Raw genomic sequence first — 11,587 nt, forward strand, 5'->3', positions numbered from 1 at the left:
ACAATGGCTCCCGTTCTGCAAGCGTTTCCTCCCGGCCGCTGACCTCCGTCAAAGTGGCGCCGCGTAAGTCGGTTCCCTGTTCCTTCTTATCCTGCTCCCTCTGCCCCCTTTTACCTCATTCGTTCCCGCCGGTTCCTTCCCCAACCCCTTTGAAACCCGGGTCGCCCCTCTATGCAGCTCATTTCATCCCGCCGCCCCCGCTGCCCCGGCTTGTGTCTTTTCTACACCTGTTTGTCCCGATTCATCCAAAGTAATTGGCCGGAGCCTCTATTGTGGCGAGAGAAAAGGCCCACAATGCGGTGTCTGGTTTTCATGGCATCAAGGACCCAACGTGAGCAGGACGCCGGCTCGGCGTATATTGGCTGTGCGTGCAGAGATATGGCGGATATCATCGTATCATTATCCAAACACTTAAACAAAACCAGCTGCTGCCGCAGAACATGGGAAACTCCATCGGATCTGAATGGCCGGGACAAATCTTTTCACGGCGCCCCCGAAATCTGAGTGCGTGCGGACGGTTCCCACTCGTCTCTCCTCGTCCTGATCCTCGTCTGTCAGCTCGGGCCTCGGCGGGGAGGGGGGCGGCCCGGGAATTAAGCTGTCATCGGTCGCTGCCGCGGCGGCGCACATTCACATGAACATAAAAGTGCGCTCACGGTCCGATGCGGGGCTGTGTGGAGGTAATTGTGATGCACAAGGCATCGCTCTGTGGCTCCGGGTTCAACCCCGGAGGGGGCCAGAGTGGAAAAGTTGAGGGGTTTCTCGCACTCTGATTTTAACAACAACAACAACAACAACCACGGGGGAAGAACGCTCCCCGATTGGTCTTTGACCTCTTCATACGACGCCGTATTCGACTGAATCGAGTCCAACCGTCGGTCCGACGTCCGCTATTGTGAAAGCCGGCGTGCGCACGGCGTTCGGCTGCTGCTTTCGCCCGGCGACGTGCGTTCGGGGGAGGCGGGAGAAGCCGTGCCTCACTTGACAATCTTGAAAAGAAAAAAATGGAAATGGAAAAAAAAGGATGAAATGGTTCCATTTATCTGTGATTTGCACTGTGAAGGTATTTTTCATTTAGCGTCACCTGTTTTAGATTTTTTTTTTTTTTTTGTTCGAAATGGCTGGATTTTCACATTTACTGTTCAAATACTGAAAAGAGACGTGCGGTGAGGCCGCCCACTGTTGAGCCTCAATGACGGCTGACTGCTGGTGGCTCTGAACTACGACCGGATTGCTTTTTCTCTGTATGTTGCTAAACTTTTGCTATATGAACTACAGGTTTCGTGTGCACAACTAGTTTCTTGTGCTGAGCGATCATAAAACCGCTGCGAAGAGCGACTAGGTGAGGCACGCAGTTCTGCTGCCTCATGGTAGAGGGCGCTTGTGATTCCAAGGCTTCTTCTTGCGACTCCTCGGCCGAAGAACATGGCGACAGCAAGCTAGCGTTAGCTAGTCAAGTGCAGCCATGCATTTATTTCTTTCCTCTCCTCACTTTCAACTTTTGTTTCCTACAGTTTGTATGTGTGTATATAGAAATATAACCCGCCAGTCAGATGGTGAATAAGCTATTCTGTGGAGTTTATACGTTTGTTAATCTGATTGCTACGAAGCCAGTGCCTCACCGGCCGCCAACCTCAATGCTTTCGGTCCACGAGACCGTTTGTATCTTCGAGATGGACGACGTTATTCTTTCATCCTTCACCGTGTTTGCCTCCCCAGAGCTGCACCGTGGAGGAGCTGCACGCCGCTGGTTCACAGGGTGCACGCTTTCATATGTGCGGCCCGTCTTCCCTCAGACTTCGGAACAGTTTTGTGACAAACCGTCTGCTTTTTCCCTTTTTTTTTTTTTTTTAATCCCTTCACTCGATCCTCCCCGGCAGATGGCGTTCGCCTTGTCGTCATGGATTTGTGGATGTTCAGATGGATGGTCTTTGTGCGTACGGTGAATCATCAAATGCGGCGCCGGCTGCTCTGTTCGGGTGGCGGAAGCTGTGGAGCAAATGATCATCTAAAATGATGATCTCTCTCTCTCAGCTCCGAAAAAGCGTTCAGCGGAAAGAGCTCTCAAAGCAGAAATCTTCATCTCTTTCAGGAAGCTTGTCGGAGCAACTTCTGATCAAGACGAAGAAGCCGGTTTGCGCGGGAGACCTTGACCGTCGGGCGATTTCGTTTGTTTCAATGGGGCCGATTTGAAGGGTCCTTCGTGCGGAAAATGCGGCCCATCTATCAAAAACCGATTCAGAAAAAGCCCCGTCGCTTTGACAGGAGGTTTCAATGACGGGATTTTTGAACAGTATCAGAAGTAGAAGTTTTCTTTGTGCAATGAAGTCATCCGTCTTGATGTTTCATCACAACACAGAATATTTTGGATCCATTTTCCCGCAGCGTGATTTACTATCGTTGAATACAAGTTTATTTCGACACGGGTCCGTCCAGTTCAACAGTTTGATTATAAAGAATGCCGCTGATGCCACTGCAAAGAGCTTAAACTTACCGTAATTTCCGGACGATACGCACAATTGAACACTTAAACAACGATGCGGCTAATTTATGGATTATTTTGGGCCGATGAGCTTCACGCCGCCAAAACATTTAGCCTCGTCATATTGGACCGATGAAATTACCGTGAAATTCGGAAGCCGTTTAATTCTGACACCAAAGAAGGCGACTTTAACGGTCTCGGAACGCAGGAGGAACACTGAAATAGACATCAGCTGGAGGAGGACAAGGCGGGGAGCTTTTCCTTTTGTTATTTATTATTCACCTATTTCATCAGCTGTGTCACAGCCACTGTTCAGATAAAATCATTTCTAGTACAAATATGTGGATGCTACCTGTATGTATTGAAATAAAAGCAAAAAAAATACATTTCTGTTTAAATATCTCCTGTTATAAGGTGGCCACCTGCTGCTTATAAACAAATGCGACCTGTTTATGTACACATAGATTCATTTAGTTATTTCTATCCGGTGCGGCTTATATTCAGGCGCGCCCAATAGTCGGGAAATTACGGTACTCGTGTCCCTGGTTGGACATTTGGACCGGCTTCTCCGTCTTGATTTCTGTTGTGATTTTCTGTCTTTCTCTTCTGTCATCAGAAGAGAGGCAGGGTTTGTCCTGGACTGGACCATCAGGGGCCAAGTAGACCCTCTCATTCTAAGATCTGGTCACATGTAGGATCTTCAGTGCTGTAAAACAAGATAACATAAACAGACGATCATCACAATAGCATCGCCGTGCAAGTCAAATACTAATATATTCATATTTGGGCTTCAGGACTGTTTCAGAGCACTGTAGTGAGAACTATTGACCTCTGAAACCTAAACTTCTCTGTGTCTATAGAATGATTTCCCACGGCGAGTTTAGCTCGATGTGTTGATATATTCATTCTGTTCAAATATTAAAGAAGCCTTTACTCCCTCTGTTCAGAAGAAACACCCAACATCGACGCATCGGAAAACACGTTGGTTGCAGGTCAGAGTCAGACGGGCGGTTTACGATGTTATTCAGAAAAAGGAATTTTAGGAATGAGTATTTTGTGGAGTAGAAACTGCAACATTTCTACCTGACAGTTCAAACTGATGCCGGTCCTCAGGATTCACGCCTCAGCGCAGTGACTTTTATTGCACCGGTCATTTCTGTTTCTACCTTCAGTGTTTCAGTGCTAAAAAGAAGGGCGGTCTGCAACCCGGAAGGAGGCCCGGCGGAATAAAAAAAGAAAACAGAAAATACCTGTGCTGTACTTCCAGGAAAAAAACATCCTTCTACCCTCGGAGGGTTTGTTTATGCAAAAGCGCCGCTACGTGTGCGGTGTTTGTTTTCCCCGCCCGCAGCGCTGCCGCCTCCCGCCTCCCGCCGCCGAACCGCCGGCCTCATCTCGCTCTCGTCCCGTGCTGGGAGTTATCTCCGCCCGCGGCCTCACGTGTCAGCTCTCAGTTCCGGATCCGAAGACGTATCGGCTCCGGCGGCGCCCTGAGAAACGCAGCCGGCTACGGGTGTTTGCTATTCACCGCCGCTCACCTGCCCGCCTGATGAGGTAGGGCTGAAATCAAATCTGAAGCTCTCACAGGCAGACAAGTGCCATTCGGAGCAAACAGATCGGATGGCTACGTACACATGAAATGAATACATATAGTGAACCCGTTACCGTCAAGCTTCCTTTACCATCCCGCCCATGGAATGACCTATTTAGTGGACGTATAGCCGTGCGCTCCGTTTCTGCGCTTGTGTTTCAGCCGCATGAGTTTCTTCGAGGGGTAAAGCTGCACCGGGAAACATCTTCTCCACGACAAATCCACCTTCTCCATCTAACCCTGTTCTCTGGATCCTCCTCTCTCACACCGACTGCCTTCATATCCTCTCTCATGACGTCCATCCATCTTCTCTTTGGTCTTCCTCTGGAGCTCCGATTCCAGCATCCGTCCACCAATATATTTACAATCCCCAACCATCTCAGTCTGGCTTCTCTGACCTTCTCTCCAGAACATCTACCATGTGCCGTCCCTCTGAAGGACTCATTCCCGATCCTCTCCATCCTGGTCGCTCCCAAAGAGAACCTCAACGTCTTCATCTCTGCGACCTCCAGCTCTGCCTCCTGTCTTTTGGTCATTGTTGTGTTTCTACCTATATATTCACTATCCATGACCCAACCTTCTTTGACCTTCTCCAGAACATCTGATGGACTCATTCCTGATCCTCTCCATCCTGGAGCCTCAACATCTTCATCTCTGTAACCTCCAGCTCCGCCTCCTATCTTTTGGTCATTGTGACAGTTTGTAGTCCACACCTGTGTCACCACTGTCTCCTCCACCTTTCATTTCCTTCTAGTCGATAGTCTTCCATCTCTTCGTACCCCTTTTTCTCCACCCATTCCAACCGGCTTGAACCCATTTCTTTTCCACACTCTCCTACGCTCTGGACCGTCGACCCAACGACCTTGAAATCCTCCACCTTCTTGATCTCCACTCCCTGCATCCTCACCGTTCCACCCGGGTTCCTCTCGTTCACACACATATATTCCGACCAACCTTCATTCCTCTCCTGTCCAGAGCATACCTCCACCTCTCTAGATGTTCCTCTAACCTCTTCCATGCTCTCACTACAGATCACAGTGTCGTCTGCAAACAGCAGCATCAAATTATGCACATCAGTGAATAAATGGGTGTATATCCAATATGGGTATCGTAATACTGTACCGAGTTGTACAAATGGTACCATTAGTAAGAGACTGTGACGTCAACAGCGTTCTGCATATGTATGATAAATATATCTTGATGGTCGTCTGCAAACAGTCTCCTCGTGTCTTCCGGTCATTGTGACAGTTTCTAGCCCGTACAGCATCGCTGGTGTCACCACCTTTCCTTTCATTCTGGCTGATAAAATAATGTCACCCATTCATTTTCCTTTTTAACAGCAAGGGAGAATCTTTCCATCGTCTTCCTCCACGGAGTCGGAGTTTGCAAGGCGCACAGCTGTGTTTTAGCGTCTCGGCCGCCGTTACCTGAGCTTTGCTGACGTTCCTCTCTGGTCGTTGTGCTCTGAGACTTTCCGCGGCCCTCGACCCACCGCCGCTCGCAGATCTCCCAGATAGAGTCGGCGCTATCTGATCGACCTTGAGCGTCCAGACTCAACAAACAGATATCTGAATCACACACGACGGCCCGCATCACAAAGCTTTCAGCGGCGAAGCAATCTGATGCTCCATTTTAAACACAGATAGGAAAGAGAAGCCCTGATCAAAGGCCCGGCTGTCAGCTCCTCCTCTGGGAGTGATGCTCCTGGAAGAGCTGCACGGAAAGGGGGAGAAGTTTCATCAAACAAAACAAAGCAAAAATATATCGGTGTTTGAGGCGGATTTGGGTTCGACTGCAAACAAAGTTTAGGCTGAGATTCCGACGGCGACGATGAAGGGGGAAAGCGCTGGTTTCCCACGACCGTTTTCGCTTAAAAGAAGGAGAAAAAAAAAAAAAAAATCGACAATCTTGGGCTCTGTGCTTGTCTGGAAACCTGAAAAGAAAATTGGCAGAGAAAAGCCGGAAAAATAAACGCGTGACTTGTTTATGTATGAAACCAAACCCCGAATCAGGTGCACGTGAGGAGCTGCTCTTTCCTTCAGCGCGACGTTGTCAGGGCGACTCCTCCGAAACTATTTCCACCGAAACAAACCTGCGCCGTCCGCGTCATCCATATCACCCATGTCTACCTGAGCAAATTGGAATTGAAATGGTGCAGAGGCCAAAAACAGGCAAAATCTGATTATTCATTTATTTACTTGTTTGTGTGTGTGTGTGTGTGTGTGTGTGTGTGTGTGTGTGTGTGTGCGTGTGTGTGTGTGTGTGTGTGTGTGTGAGCTGCTGGAGATAACCATGGCAGTGTGCTGCCCCCCTGTGCTCCCTGTGCTGCACTGCACTCCTGCTGCAGGACTTCCATCTCCACTCTGCTGAACATCAACGTGCCAAAGCTTCTCCAGCTTGACATGATGGCCGCCTGTCTCCCTGCAGTGCGCCGCCGTGCACCGCCGTGCACCGCCGTGCGCCGGTCGCTCACTTTTTCTTCCCATCCGGACGAAATGAACAAACGCGTCGCCTTTTGTGCGTCAGTTTTGACACCATATCATCGCGAGGGTCATCCGCTTCTCCAGGAGAAGAAACGACACCGGGTCGATGTTTCGGTCACGATTCTGCAAAGAAAAGCAAGGAAAACCATCCTCGCTGGGCTCTCGCACCTTCCGGCGCGCTCGTGCCGCAGCTCATGCAGAGAGAAGGCCTGCAAAAACCCGATCGTGTTTGAATTTGGCACGAGGTGCGAGGCTCCTACCTGCCGCTAGCGAGTGCTGATGTAAATAGAATCGCACCAACTGGATATCACGCCGAGCACCACGTTGTTATTCATCGCGCCGTATTTCCAGACCCAAAACTCCCATCACGTAGATTTTCTGACCTAATGGAGTGGCGCTAACGCAGTCCTGGTTTTCCGCTCTATTTCCAGTGGCAAATTTTGCTTCCAAGATAGGGTTCCCAAATGCGTGGACGACGTTTTTTTAGTTGGATTTATCACAATTTTTAGGAATTCGGATCGAGCGTCCCCTGTATGGACGTCATTTCTCTTATAAACATCACCTTAAGAGATGGTGCTTAGTTTTTATGCCTGTCAGGTCCCGGTGAGCCCAAATACTGGAGAGAATTTACTGTGTAGGAGGTCAAGGTGTGTGTTCTTATTAAACATTGAACCAGGTTCACCAAACTGGAGATTTATTTGCTTCCTGAATCCGGCAGGAAGCTGTATGACGAAGCCCAAACGCAAACCGGTGTGTGTCCTCAGAGCAGGACTTGGTGGAGACTCGCCGCCACGTCACGTGCGTCATCAGATCAACCATGTGCTCGTACCAGATCTTCAGTATTGGATGTCTTCAATAGCATCACTGTTTAATGACTAAATCCGATGCTAATCGAATCAAAACTCTTGGAAGGAAGGAGGTTTTATGGAGTTACGACCCCAGAAAAACTTCCAATCAAAATTGCGGACGTCCTGTTAGTTCAGGTCGCGTTGCCAGGAGAGTGTTTTGTTGATCTTGTTGCCATGCCGACCAAAGTTTAAACGTGTAGGTGAAACTCAAAACTGTTGAAAATGTTGTCGGGGGCGCAGTCTCGGCATTTTGCACGCCCACGTAGCCTGTGATGCACCAGAAAAATAAAGGCCATTATTAAAGAATAAAAGGTCCTTGAAAATGACACTTTTTGGACACAAAAATAAATAAATTGCATTTTTCACGATTTCCACTGATTGCTTTTACCTTTAAGAGGAGCATCGCTGTAAGTCTAAAATGAAGGTATCATCATTCTGTCCTCGTTTTGAAAGAACCTCGTATGAAATAGCGTTCAATGTTTGGTTGAATCGAACGACTTCTTGAAAACGACACAGAAACAGACAGAGACGGTTTTGATCACGGACACAAGAGGGAAGGTGAAGATCGTCTAGATAAATCTAAATAAATGAAATCAGGTGGTCCGATCACTTCCGTGGCCACAGGTGTTTAAAATCAAGCACCTCGGCATGCTGACTGTTTTTACAAACATTTTTGAAAAAACAGGTGGCTCTCAGGAGCTCGGTGATCTCCAGCGTGGAGCTGCGACAGGACGCAACAAGTCCAGTCGTGACATTTCCTCCCTCCTGAATATTCCACCGTCAACTGGCAGCTGGATTCTAAGACCGTGGAGATGTTTTGGAACGACAGCAACAGCCACAATGTGGTCGGACGCGCAAACTGACGGGGTCAGCGGATGCTGAGGCGCAACTTTCAGCAGAGTCAATGGCTGAAGACATCCAAACTTCACGTGGCCTTCAGATGAGCTTCAAATGAGTTTCTGTGGCCGAGCGGCTGCATCCGAGCCTCACGTCACCAAGTGCAATGCAATTACAGAGGTGTAAAGCATGCCGTCTCTGGACTCTGGAGCAGTAGAGATGCATTCTCCGGAGTGACCAATCGCGCTTTTTACTCTGGCAATTTGACGGACGAGTCCGGGTTTGGCAGTTGCCGGGAGATCAGTGCTTGTCTGACTAAATTGTGCCAAGTGTGAAGTTTGGTTGAGGAGGGGTTTTGGTGTGGGGTCGTCCTTCAGGAGCTGAACACGGCCGCTCGGTTCAGCGAAAGGAACTCCGAAAGCTTCGGCGCACCAAGACATTTTTGGACATGACTGTGCACCAGTGCACAAAGAGAGGTGGATGAACTTAACGGTCCTGCACAAAGTTGCGACCTCAAACCCATTGGACGCCTCTGGGATAAATTAGAGCGGATACTGAGAGCCAGGCCTTCCTGGCCAACATCACAAATGCACATCTGGAAGAACCTCAAAATTCTAATCGACACACTCCTGCACCTTGTGGACGGCCTTTCCAGAAGAGTTGAAGCTATTGGAGCTGCAAAGGTGGGGCCAAACGTCATATTGAACCCTATGGATTAGGAGTTGGACGTCAATTAAGTTGGACGTCTTCCCTCAGCCGCAGGGAATCTTCAATCTTTGTAGTTACTGCTAACAGTTAAGACAATACATATTTCATTATATTTCTTATTCTTTCTACTATTACTGTTATGTTTTTTACTTGAAACTCTGGCACAACAATTTCCTTCGGGATTAATGAAGTTGTTCTCATCATCTCATTAAGCTCATATGCAAATCAAGGCAGGTGAACATTTGGCCGTATATCTGTATTCATTCCTTTTTTTTTTTTGTGGGAAAAATTGCAATGATGTGCAGCCTGTGAATCCCTGAGCGCGTCAACATCCCGACCGCTTGGATCCAGTGGACGCTCACACCTTTGCCAGCCGGTTGCACTTAAGTTGCAAGTGATGACTATCACAATGCGGAGCGGCGTCCTCCTGAAAGCACGCCGTGGCAGCGTGACAACACCGGTTGGTAGAGTAGACACACACACACACACACACACACACGTACGCAGGTGGGTGTAGGTTGTGGCACTTCACCGAAAAGCGTGATAGCACCTCGTCCGGGTCGGGATACGACACCAGCAGGACGTGTTCTTGCTGGAAGTGATACTGCACCTCCCTGTTGGTGGTGGCGGCGCAAGGAACTCGTGTCTGCCGCCGGGCTTCTCAGGACGGAGACCAGACTTCATTTTAGCGACAGGTGACCGGACAGATGAGATAAGATAAGAACAATTTATTTATCCAAAAGGAAATTGTTGAAGATGATGAATACAGTGGACCCTCGGCTACTTCGTGGTTCGGCTTTCACTTTTTTTTTTTTTTTTTGTAAATTCAGTTCTCGCAATTTATCGTTCTTTATTGTTTTATTGCAGTATTTGAAAAAAAAAAAAGTAAAATTAAACTAAAATTTCTTTTATGAAAGAAATTAAATATGAGAATTCCTTCTTGGAGGAGATGGCTTCTCTGACATGAATCCTGACAACATCAATAGTTTAATAGGGATCGGGATCCGTCGACGGACGAGGATCTCACTGAGACGACAAAGTCTGCCGGCGAGGAAGAGAAGCAACAAGAAGAGGAAGAAATCGGCAAATGTCGCAAAATCCCTGCAAAATAAGTCGCAAGATCGGAATGACGATATGGTTCGGTCGGCACGCGGTGATTTAGAAAACCATTTCGAAAGCAGAGCCAGCAACTGCCTAGAAGGATGTTTCTGATGAAGAAAAACGCCAGCAGGGAGGTTCGTAAAGGGTCGAGCGAGGTTCGTTCAGGGTTGATTTCTGTAAATACCATAAAAATAATCATGTTTGTGGAAATTCCCTTTTACGCGAGGGGCGTCTCGGAACATAAGTGAGGGTACACTGTATTCTCATTTCAAGACTGTAGGTCATTTTATGGAGTTTGTGCTCCTTCCCGCAGTTAGGTCATCAAAACCAGAGGCTCCCCAGCGCCCTAAAAAGAAGGCTGCCGTCCTGCTTTGACAATTCCATCAGGGTATCCGGCCCGTCGCAGCTGAAAGCACGCCTGTGACTGAGAGGGCGAGGTGCCGGCGCCTGGCGCTGCCTGGGACCATCCTGGCCTCTTATGGCCGGCGGCCAAGCAGCCCGACACAGAAAGTGTCTCTAAATTAAGCGCTAATGAATGGGATTCATGTTTATTTAGGCAAATCAATGAATAACAACTTCTAGACTATTAAAGATTTACACGCTCCCCGGTTCCCTGCGAGTTTGCCGGTTTAAAAAAAAAAGAAAACCCTGTTAGTTGTTGGTTTAATGACCGTTCTTGGTCCTTATAAAAGAACCTGAGATTGTACCGTATGTGGACTGTGAAGGCCTGAGGGGGAAACTGGATTTGTCATTTTCAGGGAATTCTAAACAGCATTAGGCTTATTTTCTCAACGTATAATCTCTGGAGAAATGTAAAGAATTTTTCCATCAAGCCGGGAAGAACATTTCGCCGCCACTGAACAAAAGCTCCTGAACAGAAACAAGGGAAGGGAAATGTCATACCTTTCTTTGTGTTTCAGGTCAGTCACTAAGAATGAAGATCAGATTTTCTTCAAATACTTTGTATTGATTCAAAAGACAAACCCAGAACACCAGCATCCAACGCAGGACCACCGCGTTCTGCTCTGCGATTGCAACGCCATCTAGATCTTCCTCTCGACCTTCTGCCCGGCAGCTCCAACCTCGCCGTCCTTCCACCCAGATCTCCACCGTCCCTCTTCTGTCCTTTTGCCAAGCCATCTCGGTGTGACTTTATCCCCAAAACATCCAACATGTGCTGTCCCTCTGACGGACTCCTTCCTGATCCTCAACATCTCAGTCTCTGCCTCCCGTCTTCTCCTCGGTGTCTCCAAACGAGACGTGATCCCCTTTTTATCACCCCTGACTCTTTTCTCCTCCCGTTCCAACTTGTTGTCTTCACCTCTTCTCCACCTTCTCTGTTGTTCTGCACTGCTGGACTCGCTGTACTTAAAACCTTTCCCCTCCTTCACCTCTCCGTTCCACTTCCACTCTCATTCACACACGTGTTCTGTCTCTGCTAACCTTCATTCCTCTTCTTCTTGTGCATACCTCCACCTTTCTGCCTACAGACACTTTCGATTTTTTTTTTTTTATTCATACAAACAGTTTTTGCACA

This window comes from Fistularia commersonii, chromosome 18 (genome assembly GCF_037954325.1).
Source record: "Fistularia commersonii isolate RoL2024-O1a breed Wild chromosome 18, RoL_Fcom_v1.0, whole genome shotgun sequence".
In the NCBI taxonomy this organism is placed as follows: domain Eukaryota; kingdom Metazoa; phylum Chordata; class Actinopteri; order Syngnathiformes; family Fistulariidae; genus Fistularia; species Fistularia commersonii.